This window comes from Carcharodon carcharias, chromosome 9 (assembly GCF_017639515.1).
Source record: "Carcharodon carcharias isolate sCarCar2 chromosome 9, sCarCar2.pri, whole genome shotgun sequence".
Classification (NCBI taxonomy): domain Eukaryota; kingdom Metazoa; phylum Chordata; class Chondrichthyes; order Lamniformes; family Lamnidae; genus Carcharodon; species Carcharodon carcharias.
In genome coordinates, this window is record NC_054475.1 from 86220754 (window position 1) to 86245133 (window position 24380).

Here is a 24380-nt window from a genome sequence, read left to right on the forward strand (position 1 = left end):
CAGGCTTTCCAATATTTGAACAATCAGCTACAGAATAATGTACAGAATTTCTTTGAGCTCCTAAAATGTCCTTTGGAGCAGGTAAACTTGATGTGGCCAATTCAGCTGCTGCTAAACTTGTATATGCAAAATAACTTCAAACTGATGCTGAATGTTCTGAAACTAATGTTCATGACCTGGAATAGGAACAATTAGACTGGAATTAGGTTATAAAGCAGAAGGAATTGGCTTCTTGTTGTGGAAGGGTCATTACCTGATGAGATGTTAAACCATCCTTAACCAGAGACATGGAGCATTAGGAAGTTCAAAGACTTGAGGCAGAAGCATTGCCCTCAAGGTTCATGTCCAACTGCTGAGCAAGTGGAAACATTGTTCTCATCCTCAGAAATGGACCAGAGAGAATTGACTTTATCTGGGTTCTCACAGAATGACCATCAAACACACCCTGCAGAGAACAAGGTGAGTATTTTATCAAAACATGACACTAAACACGTCAATCTCAGAGGTGCTGATGATTCAGGGATTTTAGTTGTTATGAATTGCAGAGTCTCTCTTTGGAGTTCAGGGTGTTTCCAAACTCCCAGCTGATTGCTGCTAAATGGAGAACAACAGTGTTTCTGTGGTTGGTGAAAACTGAACTTTAAGTTCTAGTCTGTGAAAGTCTAATTTCTGAGTCGGCCATTTCTTCTCTCCCCCAGGCTGTCACCAATGAACATGTGGGTGAAACTGACAAGAATGTGGAGCGAGGCAACTGGTCCTCAAAGACTGACTACTTGCTCTCAATGATCGGCTGTGCTGTGGGCTTGGGCAATGTCTTGAGATTCCCTTACATGGCTTACAGAAATGGAGGAGGTACAGTTGTCAGTGTGTGTCTTCATTACAACTGTGAAACTGAGAGAAACATTTGGCATCTGCGCATAGTACAATTAAATACAGAAATCCAGAAGTTGCTGTCAATAATTCCCTGCACCTCCACAGGTTGCACTGCTGATGTTGCTGCAGAGGACAATCTTTAAAAATAATTGAGCTATTGATAACTTCCAGTTTTAAGCTGTAATATCATTGTTCTGAAGCCCCAAATAAGTTATGTTGTGTTAATGAGTGTCATGAAGCTATTAATATATATTATTTTTATTTTAAAATAGACGTTTAGTCTTTAGATGTGTCTTAATTAGATTAAAGCCAGCTAGTCTGGGTGCTTTGATGCATACAAGTTTTGAGATGTAAGTAAGGTAGAGCAAATTTGCATTTTGTTGAATAGAGTATTCAACAAGGGGAGTAAAATTTGGCACCTAGTTAGCAGAGATAAGCAATGTTTATATTACTAATAAAATTGGTACTATGAAAGGGGTTTTATCGTTAGAACAGGTAGAATTCAAAGGGGCTGGTGTAACAATGATTATTTACATTCAATGAAATATATAACCTTATAACCGATAGCAGTTTTCTGTGAGCAGGGCAGAGGCAATGTAAGATCAAAGCCTGTAAGCCTACAACTGTCTCTGCAAAAGAAGCAAAGTGAAACAAACCTCATTTTGAATTCGTAAGGTGAAAATGCTTTGCCTGGTGTTTGGTTAAGTCTATGGGTTGCTGTTGCCTTAATGGAGATTAATTTGGGAATTTGTTAAAAGTTATGATAGTAGTAATTTGCAGCCATGCGTATATTTAGCTTGTGTAAATTAATAAATGTCTCATGTATTTTGATAAAACCTCTCGAGAACTGGTAGTCTGATTCCTGAATTTAGAGCTTTTTCACAAACATACCACTTAAAAATATAGGTTATGACAGTTGTTTAAAGTTTCTATCTGGGAATTTTAAATAACTCAGCTTTACCAATGCTAGGTCATAACAATGAAGTGTAACTGTTTTTATCAGTGGGGTATGAAGTCATAACTACTACTAAACCACCTGTCAGGCCCTTGAATACTAATTTTATATTGACATATGAATTTTATTCCATCATGAGAAAAGTTCCAATGTTTTTTTAACGATAAACATTTAAAATTTAATATTTCTGTCTCAATCTTTATTTCTATAAAATTTATGAAAATTGAAGGATCATCAATGCCACTTTACTTCCTGGTTTGCTGTCTGTAAGTTACTCATTGTGGTTGGTTGTTTACCCTGCTCAATGACATCACTGTTGCTGGAACCCTGGAGATCCCTTTGACTTGACGCCAGCTTCATATTAACCTCATGAAAGGTGAAATCCACTCCACAGAGATTACTAAATCATTGTGGGCAGCTTTCTTTGAGGTCAGGAGGTAAATACTGTCATTTCACTGCTGATTGCAAAATCCAGATCATAAAGGTCAATGAACTGGAGAATCTTTTATTGTACTGGGGAAATGATACAGGCTTGAACAATGCTGATGTAAGGAAAGGTTAATAGAATCTTACAGGTTTAATCTGTTGGTCATTTATAAAATCTTTTCTTGGAATGTGAATGCTGTGACAAGGTGGGATTTATTACCCATCTCTATTTGCTCTGGAGGCAGCAAGAGATAATCACATGGTGAGAGACTGGAGATGTGTAGGTCAGACCAGGTAAGGGTGAATGGTATTTTTTTCATTTGAAGACATTAGTGTTTTGTTTAAAAAACATACCATTTCCGTTTGTCGTTTTTAGTTCTAGCTCTGTCCCCCAGATTGTTTGTCCTGACTGAATTTGAACTTGTGAACTGTAGGTTCCTAATCCAGAAACTGAACCACAACACTCAAAGAACATCTCTATGATTAGCTGGACAACAGGAAATAAAGAGGAGAGATTATTCCACCATTTACTTCCAAACTAATACTGACAAGCTCAGGGGATATCTGGGTAGGAGTTGTATATTTCTAGAAAGACAGACACTGATTTGCAAACCCCTTTTGATTAAATATGTCTCTATTTTAAGAGTAAGATTAATCAATTATATGTTATTTAAAGCCAAAATGAATTATCTTTGGCAGACATATAGAATTGGGGCCAACATGGACATTATTTGATCTAGAAATGTGAAGAAGCTGAGGACTGAGATGTTATAATCATCTATTTATGTGCTTTGATATTCTGTAGTTTCAGAATGAACGATCGATCCACCATCACACTAAGCAACACCAAGTAAATTGTTTTTAACTGGGATTACAGGTTATATTTTTACCTCCAACACTGACCTCATAATGATTTCCCTGTAAACTACTTGACTGTGCTGAAGTAGAGCATTTACTTTGTGTCAGCTGTCATTGGAAACTCTCCAAGTGCCAGCAACTGGGTTGTTGGGAGTGATGCAATTGGGTAAGAGCCTGAATGTGGCTGTTTTGTTCTGTATTCAGATAGAGTAAATTTACAATCTGCAGTCACATACATCTGTCAATCACATTTAGTTGCTCTGTTAATATGAATGTTTAGTTGTTAAACATCCACTCCAGAAGTACATGAATAATCCTGGTCACTAATAGACAACCCATTCCACTTTCCCAGGTACATTTCTAATTCCCTACATGCTCATGCTGGCACTTGTTGGGATACTAATGTTTTTCTTGGAATCTTCCTTCAGGCAGTTTGTCAGCCTCGGATCTGTTGCAGTGTGGAAAGCTGTGCCAATGTTTCAAGGTGAATATATTGAACAAGACAAGCTCAGCAACAATTTAAACAAATAATAATGTTTAATTCATCTTAATAAATAGGCCATAATTTCCTGATTAAGTATTGGTTTAAGTCAAACTTGCTGCAATACTCTTGCAATCTGATCTGTTGTATATTTCACCAAGCCTGTGATTTAGTAATTAACGCCAATGTTAGTTTCACGCTTCATTTTACTAAAGGTGTTGTTGAGTGAGATTGTGTTAGTTTCACTCTTTTCCTTTAGATGCAATAACTATTGTTCAGATCATTGCAAAGAATAAGGATTTGAATTTGCATTGATATAAAAGAGGGCAAGTGGTGGCATAGTGGTATTGTCTTTGAACTAGTAATCCAACCCTGGGTAATGCTTTGTGGACCTGGGTTTGAAACTCACCAAGGCAGATTGTGGAATTTGAATTCATTCAATAAAAATCTGGAATGAAGATTGGGAGAGCTGTCCCACAGACTAGTCAAGCAACAGCCTGACATACCCAAAAGGAAAAAACAGTAACAACTCATAAATAGGAAAACTGGTCCAAAAAGGTCTTGTATACCTTAAAATGGAACAACAGTAAAAACTGGTAAATAAGAACTGTTTTTTTTCCTCCTGGGTAGTCATACTCATGGAATCATACCTTACAGATAATGTCCCAGATACCACCACTGTCACTGGGTATGTCCTGTCCTGCTGGCACAGTGGTAAACAGTCAGGAGGCAGTTGCCCTGGAGTCCTCAACATGGACACCAGACTGTGTAAAGTTGCATGACTTCAGGTCACATGTGCAAGGAAACCTCCTGCTGATTACCACACACTGCAACCATCCCCATCACCACCCTCAGCTAATGAATCAGTACTCCTCCATGGACGAAACACTAAGGATGACAAGGGTGCAGAACGCACTCTGAGTGGGGGGCTTCAATGTCCTTCACCAAGAGTGGCTCGTTAGCACCGCCACAGACCGAGCTGGCTGAATCATGAAGGACACAGCTGCTAGGCTGGGTCTGGGATAGGTGGCTAGGGAACCTATGAGGGGGGAAAAAATACGCTTGACCTCATCCTCACCAATCTGCCTGCCATAGGGGCATCTGTGCATGACAGTACCAGTAGGAGTGACCACTGCACAGTCCTTGTGGAGATGAAGTCCATTCTTCACATTGAGGATACCCTCCATTGTGTTGTGTGGCACTAGCACTGTGCTAAATGGGATAGATTTCAAACAGATCTAGCAACTCAAGACATGGGCATCCATGAGGTGCTGTGGCCCATCAGCAGCAGAACTGTATTCAACCACAATCTATAACCTCATGGCCTGGCATATCCACCACTCTACCATTACCACCAAGGCAGGGGATTAACCCTGGTTCAAAAGAGTGCAGGAGAGCACGCCAGGAGCAGCAACAACTCAAGCCTGCCTTAGTGCCAAACAGCATAAGCAGCAAATGATAGGGCTAAGTTATTCCACAGCAAATGGATCAGGTCTAAACTCTGCGGTTCTGCCACATCCATGATGTGGATGGTGCTAGACAATTAAACAACTCACTGAAGGATGATGCTCCACAAATATCTCCATCCTGAATGATGGGGGAGCCCAGCACATCAGTGCAAAAGATGAGGCTGCAGCATTTGCAACAATCTTCAGCCAGAAGTGATGATCCATCTTCACTTCCTCCAGAGGTCCCCCTGAATGACAGATGCCAGTCTTCAGCCAGGTCGATTCAATCCACGTGATACCAAGAAACCACTGAAGGTACTGAGAACTGCAAAGGCTATGGGCCCTGACAATATCCTCCAATAGTACTGATGACTTGTGCAAGAGAGAGTGTGAGAGTGACTTTATTGGATTAAAGCCAGCTAGTCTAGGTACTTTTATGTATAGTAGTTTTGAGATGTAAACTGTAGAGCATACATTTGCATTTTGTTGAATAAACATTCAAAGACTGGGGGGTGAAATTTTGCACCTATCTAGGAGACACCAAGCAATATGTTTATATTACTAGTAAAATTGGTACAATGAAAGGGGTTTTATTGTTAGAAGAGGTGGAGTTCAAAGGGCCTGGTGATACAATGAGAATTTACGTTCAATGGGAAGGCTAGGTATATACAGGAAAGAGATTTGTGTGTAGGTCAGAGGCATGTAATATCTAAGCAGCCTGCAAGCCCTACAGTTGTGTCTGCAAAGGAAATAAATTGCAAGGAACCTCATTTTGAATTTGTAAGATAAAATGTGTTTTGTCTGGTGTCTGTTGGTTATTTTTGCCTTTGTAAAGATTTACCTAGGAGTGGTTAATTTGAGGATTTGTTTAAAAGTTATTATGGTAGTAATTTATAGGCATGTGTATGTGTTTAATTCCTTGTTAAATTAATAAATGTTTAATTTAGTTTATATAAAAAATCTCCGGAGGCCTGGTGGTTTCATTTCTGAATTCAAAGCTGCATCTCAAACATATCAGTTGAAAATATAGGTTATGACAGTTGTTTAAAGTTTCCCTCTGGGATTTTAAATAAATCAGCCTTTACCATCTGCTGTGTCATAACAGTCCTGTCCACAAGAAACAGGACGTATTCAACCTGAAAAACTATCGCCCCATCAGTCTACTCTTGATCATCCGTAAAATAATGGAAGGGGTCTTCAACAGTACTATCAAGCCACAATTGCTTAGCAGTAACCTCACTGACACCCAGTTTGGGTTCCGCCAGGGGCACTCAACTCTTGACCTCATTACAACCTTGGTTCAAACATGGACAAAAAGAGCTGAACTCCCAGAGGTGAGGTGAGAGTGACTGCCCTTGACACCAAGGCAGCATTCCATTTGACCAAGCATGGCATCAAGGAGCCCTAACAAAACTGGAGTCAATGGGAATCAGGGGGAAAACTCCTGGTTTGGTGTCATACCTAGTACAAAGGAAGATGGTTGTGGCTGTTGGAGGTCAGTCATCTCAGTTCCAGGAATTCCTCAGGGTAGTGTCCTCAACCCAACCATCTTCAGCTGCTTCATCAATGACCTTCCTTCCATCATAAAGTCAGAAGTGGGGATGTTCGTTGATGATTGCGCAATGTTCAGCACCATTCCTGACTCATCAGACACAGACAGTTCAAATGCAGTAAGACTTGAACAATATCTAGCCTTGGGCTGACAAGTGCAAATAACATTTGCGCCACACAAATGCCAGACAATGACCATCTCCAACAAGAATGAACCTAACCATTGCCCCTTGACATAAAATGGTATTACCATCACTGAATCCCCCACTATCAACATCCTGGGGACTACCATTGACCAGAAACTGAACTAGTGATATAAATACTGTGGCTACAAGAGCAGGTCAGATGCTAGGAATCCTGTGGCAAGTAATTCACCGCCTGACTCCCCAAAGCCGGTCCACCATCTACAAGGCACAAATCAGAAGTGTGATGGAATACTGTCCACTTATCTGGGTGAGTGTCTCTCCAATAATACTCAAGAAGCTCAGTCAAGGACAAAGCAGCTCACTTGACTGGCACCCCATTCACAAACAAACAAACATTCAATCCCTCCACCACCGATGCAAAGTGGCAGCAGTGTGTGCCATCTACAAGATGCACTGTAGGAATTCACCAAGACTTCTTAGACCTTCCAATCCCATAACCACTACCATCTAGAAGGACAGGGCAGCAGATACATGGGAACACCACCACCTTGGTGTTCCCCAAGCAACTCATAAATATATCACCTCTCCTTCACTGTCGCCAAGTCAAAATCCTGGAACTCCCTAACAGTACTGTGGGTGTACTTACACCACATGGGCTGCAGCAGTTCAAGAAGGCAGCTCCCCACCGCCTTCTCTAGGGCAATTAGGGATGGACAATAAATGCTGGCCTAGCCAGCGATGCCCACACCCCATGAGCAAATAAGGAAAAATGTAAAGTGGAGGAGTGAATTCAGTCTCTGCTCCTGCAGTATTGTGCCTCTGGAATGTGAAAAATGGAAAATTAATACAAAGTAAGAAGTTTGAGGTAAAGGGAGCTGATGTTTTATATTGAATTAAATAAAAGCTAAGTCACAAATGGGAACAAATCCCAGAATGATTAGACCATCAGGAAAAGGTGGTTATAAATCAGATGTTGACCCCGTATGGGCAGTGAAGAGATTCTTTACTGAGCTGATCAAGCCAAGCACACAATAGGACAATGACAATATTCGAGTAATAGCTGTAAGAACAGGAACTCTTCCCCTGTTCCATTCTTGACTAGAGTCCTAACCTGACTGATGTGCTCTCCTCTTACAGATTTACCTCTTTCTGATCTCTTACAATCATCTGTGGTTATATTCAAGGTCAGGGAAGATATGGTTGATTGGTTATTTTTGTTATGCACAGGAATTGGCAGTGGGGGTGCATTCATATGCAAAGGAGGGATCAAGAAAATAATTTAATGTAGAGACCATAGAGAAAAAAAATATTGCTTCAGGTGGATTCCAGAGTCAAGTATCATAGTCTAATCAGGTGCGGCTTCAGAGATCTGTGGGTTGAAAACTGATGCTGGATAACTCATTTTTTGGGGGGTGTTAACTTCACACAATGAGGTAGGCATGCAGAGATAAATCAGTCTTTTAGGCAATGGTATAGAGTTTCAAGAAGCAGTGTAGTTGGGGCCAGGTGGGTTTGAGAGGTTGCTAGTCAGATAGTAAAAAGGCAGACTGAGAGTTTGCAGTTATTTTTCATTTATGGGATGTGGGCATCACTGGCTAGGCCAGCATTTAGTATCCATCCCTAATTGCCCTTAAGATCTTGGTGAGCTGCCTTCTTGAACCACTACAGTCCATGTGGTGTAGGTACACCCAGTGTGCTGTTAGGAAGGAGTTTCAGGATTTTGACCCAGCGACAGTGAAGGAACAGCGATATATTTCCAAGTCAGGATGGTGAGTGGTTTGGAGGGGAACTTCCAGCTGGTGGTGTTCCCAAATGCCCTTGTCCTTCCAGATGGTAGTGGTTGTGGGTTTGGAAGCTAAGGAGCTTTGGTGAGTTCCTGCAGTGCATCTTGTAGATGGTACACACTGCTGCCACTTTGTGTCAGTGGTGGAGGGTGTGAATGTTTGCGAATGGGGTGCCAATCAAATGAGCTGCTTTGTCCTGGAAGGTGTCAATGCAACAAGGCAATACTACTGATTCAACAAGCCAGAGGCCCATGTCACATGACTCCAACCTCTCCACACTCTTAATAAAAGATATGTATCCCTTGTCTGGGTCCCTGAGATTGTTAAATGTCTCAACCATTAAGAATTTAAAGGAAGGTTGCATGGCCCTTTGTCTTAGCAGATGAGCAGACTCCTGTTGACCAGCCTGGGTAATGAAATGCAGATGGCCTTTGTATAGTCTGTGCAGTCCACAGGGAGTCAGGAGTGGCTTTCCAGAGGCAATGATAAGAGTTTCACTGATACTCCCAGGTAGCTTATTTTGTTCAGGGTTATAGATTCAGCCATTTTAGGTCTTTATCCTTTTTGAAATTTTGAGAGAGAAAGCAATCAACATCTCTCTAATATTTTATTAGTATACAGGGTGTGGTCTTCATAAGTTCCTGTTTCTTGTACTATTTTCAGGTGTGGGGATCACCATGGTCATTCTGATTTCAATTTCCAACATTTCCTACACCTGCATTATTGCCTACAGCCTGTACTACTTGTTTGCTTCCCTCCAATCCCCTGTGCCGTGGGCAGACTGCTTCAGTTGGTGGGATGCAGATGAAACATGCAGCAGGACTCCCAAAGGTACTGTCTTCACTTCTATTGGGTGAAGTATAAACACCCATTGTTAAGTCTGAATGAATGAATGAGAGAGAGAAAAATGAACAGTAGTTTCAGTGACCATGTTCACTGTACAGCGGAAATATTAAATTAGAAATCAGCAGCAGGAACCATGTTACTGTGTCACTGGGATTTCAGGATTATCATGAATGGTTCACTCGTGTCCTTTAGGGAAGGAAATCTGGCATCCTTACCTGGTCTGGCCTACATGTGACTCTAGACCCATAGCAATGTGGTTGACTCTTAAAACGCCCTCTGAAATGGCCTTGTAAGCCACTCGATTGTATCAAACCGCTACAATCTAAAACAAACGAAAACTGGACGGATCACCTGGCATCAATCTGGGCACCAGAAACGATAATGTAAAACTCAGTCCTGTCAACCCTGCAAAGTCCTCCTTACCAGCATCTGGGAGCTAGTGCCAAAATTGGGAGAGCTGTCACAGACTAGTCAAGCAACAGTCTGATATGGTCATCCTTACTCATATCTCCCAAATAATGTCCCAAACACCACCATCACTGTCCCTGGCAAGACTGTCCCACTGGCAAGACAGACCCAGCAGAGGTGGTGGCAGTGGTATACAGGCAGGAGGGAGTTGCCCTGGGAGTCCTCAACATGGACTCCGGATCCCGTGAAGTCTCATGGCATCAGGTCGAACATGGTCAAGGAAACCTCCTGCTGATGACCATGTACTGCCCTCCCTCAGCTGATGAATCAGTGCTCCTCCATGTTGAACACCACTTGGAGGAAGCACTGAGGGTGGCAAGGGTGCAGAATGTACTCTGGGTGGGGGCTTCAATGTCCGTCACCGAGTGGCTCAGTAGCACCACTACTGACCGAACCCTAAAAGGCACAGCTGCAAGACTGAGTCTGTGGCAGGTGGTGACAGAACCAACAAGGGGGATAAACATACTTGACCTCATCCTAACCAACCTGCCTGCTGCAGATATATCTGTCCATGACTAATCGATAGGATAGGAGTGACCACTGCACGATGGCTGTGGAGACAAAGTCCAGCCTTCACATTGAGGATAACCTCCATTGTGTTGTGTAGCACTAACACTGTGCTAAATAGATTAGATATAGAACAGAACTAGCAATTCAAGGCCAGGAATCCATAAGGCACCATGGGCCATCAGCAGAATTGTACTCAAAAACAATCTGTAACCTCATTGCCCAGCATTTCCCCACTCTACCATTACCATCAAGCCAGGAGATCAACCCTGGTTCAATGAAGAGTGCAGAAGGGCATGCCAGGAGCAGCACCAGGCATACCTAAAAATGAGGTGTCAACCTGGTGAAGCTATAACACAGGACTACTTTCATGCCAAACAGCATTACCAGCAAGTGATAGACAAAGCTAAGCGATCGCACAACCAATGGACCACATCTAAGTTCTGCAGTCCTGCCGCATCCAGTCGTGAATGGTGGTGAACAATTAAACAACTCACTGGAGGAGGAGACTCTGCAAATATCTCCAGCCTCTGATGGGGGAGCCCAGCACATCAGTGCAAAAGACAAGGCTAAAGCATTTGCTACTATCTTCAGCCAGAAGTGCCGTGTGGATGGTCCATCTTGGCCTCCTCCAGAGGTCCTCAGCATCACAGGTGCCAGCCTTCAGCCAGTTCAATTCACTCCACGTTATAAAGAAATAGCTGAAGGCACTGGATAGTGCCAAGGCTATACACTCTGACAATATTCCAGCAATAGTACTGAAGACATGTGCTCCAGCTCTTGCCATACCCTTAGCCAAGCTGTTCCAGTACAGCTACAACACTGGCATCTTCCTAGCTATGTGGAAAATTCCTCAGGTATGTCCTGTACACAAAGCAGGACAATTACCACCCTATCAGTCTACTCCCCATCATCTGTAAAGTAATGGAAGGGGTCAACAACAGTGCTCTCAAGTGGCACTTGCTTAGCAATAACCTGCTCACTGATGCCTAGTTTGGGTTTGGCCAGGGCCACTCAGCTCCTGACCTCATTACAGTTTTGGTTCAAACATAGACAAAAAGGCTAAACTTCCAAAGTGTGGCAAGAGTGACTGCCCTTGACATCAAAGCAGCATTTGACTGAGTGTGGCATCAAGGATTCTTAGCAAAACTGGAGGCAATGAGAATTGGGGGAAAACTCTCCACTGGTTGGAGTCATACCTAGCACAAAGGAAGATGGTTGTGGTTGTTGGAGGTCAGTCATCTCAGCTCTAGGACATCACTGCAGGAGTTCCTCAGGGTAGTGTCCAAGGCCCAACTATCTTCAGCTGCTTCATCGATGACCTTCCTTCCATCATAAGGTCAGAAGTGTGGATGATCGTTGATGTTTGCACAATGCTTAGCACCATTTGCGACTCCTCAGATACTGAAGCAGTCCATGTTCAAATGCAGCAAGACCTGGACAATACCCAGGCTTGGGCTAATGAGTGGCTTGTAACATTCATGCCACACAACTGTCAGGCAATTACCATCTCCAGCAAGAGAGAATCTAACCATTGTCCTTTGATGGTCAATGGCATTACCATCACTGAATCCCCTACTATCAACATCCTGGGGATTATCATTGGCTAGAAACTGACTGGACTAGCAATATAAATACTGTGGCTACAAGAGCCCATCTCACTCAGAGTTCTGACCATAAGATGTAGGAGCAGAAGTAGGTGTGGTCTGACTAGTGTCTGTAGTGCCTCGTAGCTTTAGCAAGCCTTCCCTATTTTTATACCCCATTCCCTTTGAAATAAAGGGCAACATTCCATTTGCCTTCCCTATTAACTGTTGAACTTGTATGCTAGCTTTTTGGGATTCATGCACAAGGACTCCAAAATCCCTTGGTGCTGCAGTCTTTCTCCATTTAAATAATACTCAGCTCCTCTGTTCTTCCTGCCAAAGTGCGTAACTTCACATTTTCCCACATTGTATTCCATCTGCTACTTTTTGCCCACTCACCTAACCGGTCTATATCCCCCTTTAGAGTCCTTGTCATCCTCACCACTTGCCTTCCCACCTATTTTTGTATCATCTGCAAATTTGGTGATAGTACATTCACTTCCCTCATCCAGGTCATTAATATATTTTGTAAATAATTGAGGCCCCAGCAATGACCCCTGTGGCGCTCCACTAGTTACAGGTTGCCATCCTGAAAATGCCTCCCCCCCACCCTTATCCCAACTATCTGCCTTCTATTAGTTAGCCAATGCTTCATCCATGCTAAATATACTATTCCCAACACCATGGGCTATTATCTTAAGTACCCTTATCAAACACCCTTTGGAAATCCAAAAATATTACTACTACTGGTTCCTTTTTATCTATCCTACTTGTTACCTCAACGAATTCTAATAAATTTTTCAGGCATGATTTCCCCTTCCTGAAGCTATGTTGACTCTGCTTGATTAGTTTATGTAATTCTAAATGCTCTTCTATAAATAACATCCTTTATAATAGACTAACATTTTCCCAATGATGGATGTTAAGCTAACTATAGTTACCTGTTTTTTGTCTCCCTCCCTTTTTGAACAAGGGTGTTACATTGGCAGTTTTCCAATTCTCTGGGACTTTTCCAGAATCTAAGGACTCTTGGAAGATTACTACCAGTGCCTCCATTATCTCTGTAGTTACTTCCTTTTAATATCCTAGGATGCAACCAACTCAGGTCCAGGTGACTTTAACCTTTAGCCTCATTAGTATTTATATTGTATTTATTTTCTCTCCCTATTTTGCCCCTTGATTTTATATTGGAATGCTATTAGTGTCTTCTACCATGAAGACTGATGCAAAGTATTTATTCAATTCCTCTGCCATTTCCTGGTTCCCCATTTTTATTTCCCCAGCCTCATTCTGTAAGGAGTCTGTGTTCACTTTGGTGTCTCTTCCTTTTTATATGTTTAAAAAAGCTCTTATTGTGTTTTTATATTACTTGTCATTTTACCCTCAGTGCATTTTCTGTTTTTTGGTAATCTTCTGTTGGTTTTTAAAAAAACTTTCCGAATCCTCTGGCTTACCACTAACCTTTGTCATATCGTATGTCTTTTCTTTTAATTTGATCCTATCCTTAACTTCCTTGGTTAACCATGGTTGGTGTATCCTCTTCCTTGAATCCTTCTTCCTCACTGGGATATATCTATGTTGTGAGCCATGAACTATTTTCTCAAATGTCTGCTATTGTTCATCTACTATTTCTTGCACTGAAATCCTCTTCCAGTCCACTCCAGCCCACTCTGCCCTCACTCCTTTGTAATTATCCTTATTTAAGTTTAGCACAGTTGTTTCTGATCCAGTTTCTCACTCAAACTCAATGCTAATTTCGACCATATTACAATCACTGTTTCCTAGCCTACCTTTTACTCGGAGATCATTTATTAAACCTGCCTCATTACACATAACCAGATCCAAAATAGCCTGATCCCTGGTTGGATCCACACATATTGTTCTAGGAAACTGTCCCAAAGAGATTATGAATTCTTGCTCATGGCTACCTCTGCCAATTTGATTTTCCTAATCTACATGATGATTAAAGTCACCCATGATTAATGTACTGCCTTTTTTTACACGCCCTCATCTCCTGGTTTATTCTCTGTCCTACAGTATCGCTACTGTTTGGAGGACTATAGACTACTCCCACCAGTGTATTCTTCCCCTTGTTATTTCTTACCTCTACCCATATGGATTCTACATCTTCCAATCCAAGATCCTTTCTTGCAATTGCACTTATTCCATCTTGTACTAAGAAAGCTACCCCATCACCCTTTCCTTCCTGCCTATCTTTTCAAAAATTCACATACCCCTGAATATTTAGTTCCAAGCTTTTATCTCCCTGCATCCACATCTCCATAAAGGCTGTAAAATCATACCCATTAACTGCTATTTGTGCTGTTAATTCATTTATTTTATTCAAATACTATGTGAATTTAATTAAAGAGCCATTAATTTTTGCCTTATTGTTTTTTTCCCCCCTTTGACCCTATTTGCTGCTGTTTTTTAACATTTGGACACTGTCCCTTCCTGTCACACTCTGGGTATCATTACCTAAATAGCTACCCTGCAAGTCTGCCATATTGTTTTGCTTTGTAAGCCTAGGTATCCTCTTTCCAGAACCCTTGTTACTCACAATAAGAGGTTGTGGTGGAAGAATTAATCCAGGTAGGTCCCTTGGTTAAAGCTGGTTTATTTCCAAGACAACTCCTCAGTGCTATGAACTTCTTAGAAGCTTCCACACAGTGTTCCAGCTGTACCTTTTTATTCTATTCAGTGATTAATTATCAGGGATAGTTAATGCCTATCATCTGTTTATCTACCATTTGGTTTTAACAAGATGTTTGCCATGTCAACAGATTCCCCTCTTTTCTTTTTTTAAAACTAAAAAAAACTTGAACACTTTTTTAAAAAAAAACAAACAGAAGGAAATAATGTCACCTATTTCCACGTCTAAAATTCCCGAATTTATTTTACCAGATGCGCGCGCACACACAATTATAAAACAAAAACAATTTTTTCATTGCATTATAAGACACCCCTCTTCCAACACATTTAATAATTTTTTTTAGAGCAGGCACTTTGTGTAAAATAGTCTGATAGTTAGTGACTTGCGTCAACCCATTTTATCCTAGAGTTCCCTTTTCTTTCTAATGTTTGAGCTGGCTAGGTCTATTCGCAGTCTTTTTTCCATGACACTTATCGTGGAATGAACGTTGTCTCAAAGAAACCGGTTGTCAACATAACATTCTATGGGTAAACTTTTCCCACGTTGCTCCTTATATAATATTTCTGTCACTATATTGACCCAGTAAACCCCCATATCTAATGCCTCTACTAAGGCTAACATTTCAGCAGCTAAGGTGCTTTTCACAACCCTTTTCATTTTCTTGGCCTCCCAAGCCAATGGGCAACATTTATCATTCTTTCCCACCAAGAATATGATGAACCCTGCTGTGCTAGAGTACCCATCTGGAAGATTGGAATGTGAAGCATCACTAAAAATGACCAACTTCATCTTCTGGATCACCCAAGGTTTGAAACTTAAACTTAAATTCTGAGAGATGTGTGCTCAAGTGTTTTATTTGCTCTCAGAACTTGTTCAACTGTGGCATTTTTCATCTTGGTACTCAGGTCCAACACATAGCTAGCATCAGGCCTAGTCAGTGCACAACCAGTTCAACTGCCCAAACTTCTCAACTGTTACATTTCTTTCTTGGTAGCAGGATCCTCTTTGTGAGGGTCTACCATGAGTTATTGGGATATAATTAACATTTTTTAAGATAAGATTTTTGATTCAATGTCACTAACTTGCTCTGCTTAATGTCTAAACCTATGTATTTAAAGGCCCCAGAAGCCTGACTTCCAACCTGGAATTCCTTCCTTATCTTCTTGATTACCCATTGTTCAAATTCTACAGATCCTTTCCACAGAAAATCAACATGCATGATAAAGATCCCAGCTAGTTTCTCCTAATGGTACCAGTAGAGTATCATGGGGTATGCCTTTAATTGAATGCAACCTATTTTCAACAAGACAGACCTCATGGAAAAATACCACACTCTTGATGAATCATTCAACCCATAAACACACTTGTTCAATTTCCATCACTTTCCTTCTACATCCCCAGCTTCTTTGGGTGGTTTCAAAAAAAACTTCCCTTTGAAACGTCACCCCCTGTAAAAATTCAGCCTTTATAGCAAATGATTTGCACTCCCAGGAATAAGATGCCAAAATAGCATTAAAAAATCTTCAAACTCACTTTCCCCACAGTAGGCGAGTCCACATCCTGATCTCCTAGTCTCTCTTCAAAGCCTCAGGCTACTAATCTCACTTTGGCCTTTTATGTGCCGTCTGGGAGTACCTTTTCTGTGCAGATCCGTCTGTGCGATAAAGCTGGCTGTTCTTGGTTAGGTATTTCAGAATATGCCCCAAATTCCTTCCAACTCTTTCCATTTGGCTTCCTTTTTCAGCTTACTTTCCAATTTATTAGCAGCTCCTAGAATCTCTGTCATAAACACTTCTACTTCTATTGAGATTACTAGCTTGCTCTCTAGTCCTCCTTGTTAAGCTAAGCCTCTATTCACATTCCTCTCCCTTTCTGCACTGCTACTATATGATCATCCTCCCATGCGGACAAAACTCAGTTCGCAAGTCCGTGGTCTTTTTCTAGGGCCACGGCCACTTTCTGGTCCACTGTCAGAATTCATACTGCATTTTCTGGGTTTCCACATCTTTACCTCGGTTTGTCAATAGATAGATCTTGTCTCCTGTCCTTCATCCTGCACATATAGCCAATGTTTGTATTTACCAGTGGCCTTTCCTGCTCTCCCTATGATAGTGGCATCCATCCATACACTGGTCCCTTCTGGCATGTATGTTACCTTTGTTCTTACTTTGAGAAATTGCCCTTGTCCTAGCATTGTCCCATGCCTCAGTGTTACTTTGTTCATATCTCCTGTATCTGCCATCATCTGTTCCTCATAACTACCCACTGTATGTGAAGTGCATGGTGCCTCCTTGCATTCAATGTTCTGTTCAGATCCTGTAAAGGTATGGTCAGTGCCAATCAACCCTGAAGAATGTACCTAACAGTTTGATTGCCGTGTCGCACAATTACTACTTTCCTATCACTCCCTATAACCTTGCCAGGTCCTTTCCACTCTTTCTGGCCTTCCCTTTTATAATATACCATATCTCCTTGTCTAAACTGTATTCCTGATGGTCTTGTGTGGTGCCGTAGGGCCCACCAAATTTTCTTGGAAACCTCAGCTTTAATGAAAGGTTTTCTGCCAGAATGCAGGGCATTCAGATGAGCAGAAAAAGTGGAGCTAATGCTAGTCCCTTCTAGAGCAGGGGAGCGTCTGACAACACCAAAGGTAACTTTGGATTTCTTCTGTACACCAACTGGTAGGGACTGTACCCCCCAACCATTTGCAGAGAGTTCTTTGCATGCACCGCCTATGCTAGCGCCATTTGCAACTTAAAATATTAGCTGATCAACCAGATTGTATGTAACACATCATCTATTACTGCATGGTTTCTTTCACAAAGACCATTATTAAATGGGCTCTCAGCTGCAGTGTGCATAACTATGTTTAAATTTTCACACATATCTCGAAATTCCCTACCATTATGTGTGAGGAACATCGTTGGTGTTCCTAATCCTGTTCCTATCCATTTCTCTATGACCTTATCAACAATGGTCCTTTTGTCTTTACTATGTACCACAGTGGATAGACTAAATCTGGTTGCCATACCTATGAAGTGTAGTAAAAAAATTCCCCTATCCTTGTCCCAAACTTTTAAGTCCATTGCCACTTCATCGTTAAACTCCCTGGCTGTCACAAGCTCACAACAGGACACAGTGGGTATTTTGCAATATTTAAGGCAAATTTCACACTGAGCAGTGATTTGTTCAATAAGATCATCATATCCTTTATCGACCATTCCCGCATCTCAAAACAGAGTTTTCAGTTTCTGTGGCGCCAAATGTGCCAACGGTCTATGTAATTTCCAAATTATCTTTTTTGTTCACCAAATTCTCATTCACAGTAGTTAACAAAACTTCATGAACTTTTTGATGAGAAACCTCTGGCTTCCTTAGTGGCAGTGGCAAGCAGTAATGGCCTGACTGAGTAAAATGGAGATCCATATTTTTCCCCAAACTTTCTTATCATTATTCATATTTAGCGTCATCTTGAGCCTTCTTCATCACAGATCAACTCAACAACAGCGGTATCTTGCTAGAAACAGATTGATCCCTGCTATCTTACAAGGGAGGACCACCCATTTGGAGGATGTTAATGTACTGTCATCTCTGAACCTGAAGCAGGTAGAGTTTTCATACTCCTTGACTTTTTGCCGGTCTGCCTCATCAAGAGACTCCAGATAGCAGTAAAGCCAGTCCATGCCGCACATCGTAGAAGTGCAACCACTGTCCAGAACTGCACAGTTGAAGGAATCTACCATCAAGATATTCATCACCGGGTTCAAACTCTGATCAATACAATTCCATCATGGCAGTCACCATCATCATTTTCAGTTTCAGATTAATCCATCTTGTGGGTCACTTCAAAGACACAATTCCTTCGCTTTGGACAGTTGCATAATGGTACTGGAATCACACTGAAAACACCGATTAACCATTCCCCTTGCATTTTTTGGGTTTAAACATCTATGGTCACCATCTCAAACATGCTTTTTGTCCCAACTCTCAAATTGGCCAGGGTTACAACCATTTTCAGACCTCTTGTCATTAACCCCATTTTTGTGTTGGAATCTTCGTCTAATATTTGGTCAACTGCAAAATTCGGTCACTATTGAATTCTCTATCTTTTGTTTTACAGCATTTCTAAAAAAAAGTGGCAGGGAACAACTGTTTCCCAAGAAATTGTTTTTAGGACAGCAGCAAAATGAGAGAGATTCTTTCCTCCAGAACTGAACCTCTGTTAGTACTAAAAGACCATCAACATGGGAAATGCGAGCACAGTCCAGTAATTTAAATGTCAATACCGATTCCGGAATTTTGAGCTCAATTTTCTGCGGTCTCCTGTACGATTTATCAAAATCCATGCTATATTCTTTCATGGACTGATCAACTGATTTTCTAAACCTATCAAAAATCATCCAAGCTTCATATGCTTCCAATAACACATCCTTTTTGTAAAACTTATCCAAAGATTGTAGCAAACGGTTTAATCCTTCTTCCTGATCCAAATCATCCACTTTCGACTCTGAAAATAGCTTACTCCTTATCTTACTTTTGGCTGGCAATGATAACTCCAAAGCCATACCTTGCTTCTTCCAGGTTATATAAGTAACCGGGCTGCGCATTTCAACTTCAGCCTTCCATTACTGATAAGGTTCAGAGTCAAAAAAAATTGGTGGATAGTGAAAGCTTGCGATTTTGCACCATCCTTCCACCATTCCATAACTTAAATTGTCAGCAACAGTGAACTTCTTTTCCCTCAGAGGATTGAGACAGAAATCGTCATATACAGCAATCAATCAACAAAGCTTAAAGTTCATCCTCTGCTACCATATTACTGACAATAAGAGGTTGTGGTGGAAGAATTAATCCAGGTAGGTCGCTTGGTTAAAGCTGGTTTATTTCCAAGACAACTCCTCAGTGCTACGAACTTCCTAGTAGCTTCCACTTGCTATTCCATTCAGTTGGCCTAATTAATGTCCATCACCTGTTTAACTACCAATTGGTTTTAACAAGATGATTGCCATATTAACAGCCCTCCCCCTCTCTATTTGGTTTAAAGCCCTCTCTACAACCATAGTTATGCAGTTGTCCAGGACACTGGTCCGAGCATGGTTCAAGTGAAGCCCGTCCCACCGGAACAGCTCCTTTCTATCTCAATACTGGAACCTGTTCCTCCCACACCAATCTCTGAGCATGCATTTAACTCCTTGGGCAGAATTTTCTGCCTGTCGGGTGGGCAGGTAGGCAGACCCGACCCAATCTTCGGTGGGTTGGGAGCTGATCCCTGCTGGAGAAGCGGGCACTGCCACCATTTTACATGTGTGGGCCAATTAAGGCCTGCCCAGCGTGACATCTGGCAGGAAGCTATGTGCTTCCTGTGTGGGTGGGGGGATTCCCTAAAAGTGAGAGTGCGCTTTTTCACGCATGCGCACAAAAGAGCGCACATCTCCCTGAGGCTAAGTGCAGCCTCAGGGAGATTGCTGACACTTTAAAAATATGAAAAATAGAAAAAAGAAAACTCCTTAACATGTCCTCCTCATGTGGGATGGGATGTGTTCATAATTTACATAACAACTTTATTAATCTTTTTAAAACCCTGCATGAAACCTTACCCCTTCGGTGGATGAGGTTTCATGTTTTCTCTATTTGTTGCCGGGCTCCTGGCCGACCTGCCAACTTTAAGGTTGGACGGGCAGGTCCTTTAATTGTATAACTGATCCTGTCAATGGCCTCACTTGGCCATTGACAGGTTGGCGGGCCCGCAGCTCATTTTGCTGTGCCCCCGCCTTCCTGAAAATTTAAATGGGGCAGGGTGATCTCAAGGGGTTCCCGCCGACATCATCCCACGTCATTTTACACATTGGCAAATGGGCCCTGCCCCCTGCTCGCCAATGGCAAAATTCTGCCCCTTGACTTTATTTACCCTATGCCAGTTTGCCTGTGGCTCAGGTAGTAATCCCAAGATTATTACCTTGGAGGTTCTGCTTTTTAGTTTAACTTCTAACTGTTCAAATTCTTTCAGCAGAACCTCCTTTCTCATCCTATCAATGTCATTGGTACCAACATGGACAACGACAACTGGATCCCTCCCCTCCAACTCCAAGTTCCTCTCCAGCCCTGAGGAAATGTCCTTAAGCCTGGCACGGGGCAGGCAACACAGCCTTCGGGGCTCCCGCTCATGGCTGCAGAGAACAGTATCTACCCCCCTAATTATACTGTCCCCTACCACTACTATGTTCCTATTTCCTCCCCCCACTTAAATGGCTCCCTGTACCACAGTGCCATGGTCAGTTCGCTCATCCTCCCTACAGTCCCCGCTCTTGTCCATACAGCTTGCAAGAACCTCGTAACTGTTGCACAGTTGCAAGGGCCGAGGCTCCTCGAAAGCTAACCCCTGGGTCCCCATACCTGCTTCCACTGCAGTCACACCCTCCTGTCCCTGAACACAGACTAAATTTGAATTACCTAATCTGAGGGGTGTGACTGCCTCCTGGAGCAAAGTGTCCAGGTAACTTTCCCCCTCACTGATGTGGCGCAATGTCTGCAGTTTGTACTCCAGCTCCTCAACTCGGATCCTGAAGTTCCTCGAGCTGCAAACATTTGGTACACAGGTGCTCGCTCTGGATCACCTTGGTGTCCTGCAGTTCCCACATGCTGTAGCACCAACACTTCACCCGTCCTGCCATCGCTATCGTACTTTATTCAATTTATTAATTAATTACTCAAGTATCCCTGCTCTTTACACAACTTATTTTAATTATTTATAACATACACCAGGCTTATACTTATATCGATCTTATACTTAACAAGATATCTATAAGAAAAAGTGAAAAAAGGCTGGAGACCGAAACTCAACTAAAGACCTTATTTTTACTTTAAAGACTAGAAATACTCAGCAATCCTACTCACCATGCTCTTATCCCTCTCACGCTGTTTAATGGACTCTGAATCTTCTTGCACGCTATCGCTGTTAAAAGCCCCACTCCACTCACTCTTGCATTGATAAAGTCCACGCCTTCTCTGTCTCACTGTTAAAGGCCACTCTCCTCTCACTCTCCCACTGTTAAAGGCTGCACTCCTCTCTATCTCTCATTGTCAAAGGCCAAACTCCTCTCACTCTTCCACTGCTAAAGGCCACTCTCCTCTCACTCTCCCACTGTTAAAGGCCACTCTCCTCTCACTCTCCCACTGTTAAAGGCCACTCTCCTCTCACTCTCCCACTGTTAAAGGCCACTCTCCTCTCACTCTCCCACTGTTAAAGGCCACTCTCCTCTCACTCTCCCACTGTTAAAGGCCACTCTCCTCTCACTCTCCCACTGTTAAAGGCCACTCTCCTCTCACTCTCCCACTGTTAAAGGCCACTCTCCTCTCACTCTCCCACTGTTAAAGGCCACTCTCCTCTCACTCTCCCACTGTTAAAGGCCACTCTCCTCTCACTCTCCCACTGTTAAAGGCCACTCTCCTCTCACTCTCCCACTGTTAAAGGCCACTCTCCTCTCACTCTCCCACTGTTAAAGGCCACTCTCCTCTCACTCTCCCACTGTTAAAGGCCACTCTCCTCTCACTCTCCCACTGTTAAAGGCCACTCTCCTCTCACTCTCCCACTGTTAAAGGCCACTCTCCTCTCACTCTCCCACTGTTAAAGGCCACTCTCCTCTCACTCTCCCACTGTTAAAGACCAGTCTTCTCTCACTCACTCACTGTTAAGTGTCTCACTCCTCTCACTCTCACACTGTTAAAGGCCACACTCCTCTTACTTTCTCATTGTTAAACGTCACTCTCCTCTCACTCTAACAATGTTAAAGATCACTCTCTCGCTGTTAAATGTCACTCTCCTCTCACTCTCCCACTGTTAAAGGCCACTCTCCTCTCACTCTCCCACTGTTAAAGGCCACTCTCCTCTCACTCTCCCACTGTTAAAGACCAGTCTTCTCTCGCTCACTCACTGTTAAAGGCCACACTCCTCTTACTTTCTCATTGTTAAACGTCACTCTCCTCTCACTCTAACAATGTTAAAGATCACTCTCTCGCTGTTAAATGTCACTCTCCTCTCACTGCTAAAGGTCACTCTCACTGTTAAAGGCCACTCTCACACGGTTGAAGATCACTCTCCTCTCACTCTCTCACTGTTAAAGGCGACACACCTTTTGCAATCTCATGGTTAAAGGTCACCCTCCTCTCAAATTCTCACTGCTAAAGGTCACTCTCCTCACACTCTCTCGCTGCTAAGGGTCACGTTCCCCTCACTCTCTCATTGTTAGAGGCCAGTCTCCTCTCTCACTCACTGTTAAAAGGTCAATCTCTTCTCACTCACTGCAAAAGTCACTCGCCTCTCATACTCTCACTACTGAAGGTCACTCTCCTCTCACTCTCTCACTGTTAAATTCCACACTCCTCTAGCTCTCTCACTGTTAAAAGACACTCTCCTCTCATTCTCTCAATGTTAAAGGCCACACTCCTCTCAATCACTAGCTGTTAGAGGCTACACTCCTCTCACTCTCTCATTTTTAGTGGCCATGTTCCTCTCTCTCTCTCACTGTTCAAGGTCACTCTCCACTCACTGCTAAAGGTCACGGTCCTCACTCTCCCTCACTTTTAAAGGTCACGCTCCTCTGAATCTCACTATTAAAGGTCACTTTCCACTCACACTCTCACTGCTAATGGCCACGCTACTCTCAATCTCTCAGTGCTAAAGGTCACTCTCCTCTCACTCTCTCAATGTTAAAGGCCACACTCCTCACACTCTCCCAACGTGAAAGCTCAAACTCGTCTCAATCACTCACTGTTATAGGCCACTCTTCTCTCACTCTCTCACTGTTGAAAGCCACCCTTCTCTAACTCTATCACTGTTAAAGGGCACACACCTCTAACTCTCTGACGGCTAAAGTCCATACTAATCTCACTCTCTCACTGTTGAAGGTAAATCTTCTCTTACTCTCTCACTGTTAAAGCCATGCTCCTCTCATTGTTAGAGGCCACTCTCCTCTCACTCTCACTATTAAAAGTCACACTGCTCTCACTCTCTGTTAAATGCCACGCTCCTCTCACTTTCTCACTGTTAAAGGCCACACTCCTCTCACTCTCACTGTTAAAGGCCACACTCCTCTCACTCTCACTGTTAAAGCCACACTCCTCTCACTCTCTCACTGTTAAAGGCCACAATCCCTTCATTGTCAAACTGTTAAATGCCACACTCCTGTAACACTGTCACTGCTAAAGGCTACATTCCTCTCACTCTCACTGTTGAAGCTCACTCTTCTCTCACTCTATCACTGTTAAAGGCCACACTCCTCTCGCTCTCTCACTGTCAAACATCACTCTCCACTCACTTTCCCAGTGTCCAAGGACACTTTGCTCTCACTGTTAAAGATCACACTCCTCTCACTCTCTCACTGTTGAAAGCCACTCTCCTCTCACTCTCACATTGTTAAAGGTCACTCTCCTCTCATTTTCTGACGGTTAAAGACCAGTCTCCTCTCACTCACTCACTGTTAAGTGTCACACTCATCTCACTCTCACACTGTTAAAGGCCACACTCCTCTTACTTTCTCACTGTTAAACGTCACTCTTCTCTCACTAACAACGATAAAGATCACTCTCTCGCTGTTAAAGGCCAGATTCCTTTCACTCTCTCACTTTTAAAGCTCACTCTCCTCTCATTGCTAAAGGTCACTCTCACTCTCACTGATAAAGGCCACACTACTCTCACTCGGTTGAAGATCACTCTCCTCTCACTCTCACTATTAAAGGCCACTCTCCTCTCAATCTCTCACTGTTAAAGGCGACACACCTTTCGCAATCTCACTGCTGAAT

General features: G+C 42.6%; 1 pseudogene; it reads left to right on the top strand.

Annotated features, from left to right (window-relative positions):
- Positions 1–716: 716 nt before the first annotated feature.
- The window catches only part of LOC121282439, a 100775-nt pseudogene continuing 77111 nt past the window's right edge, over positions 717–24380 (top strand).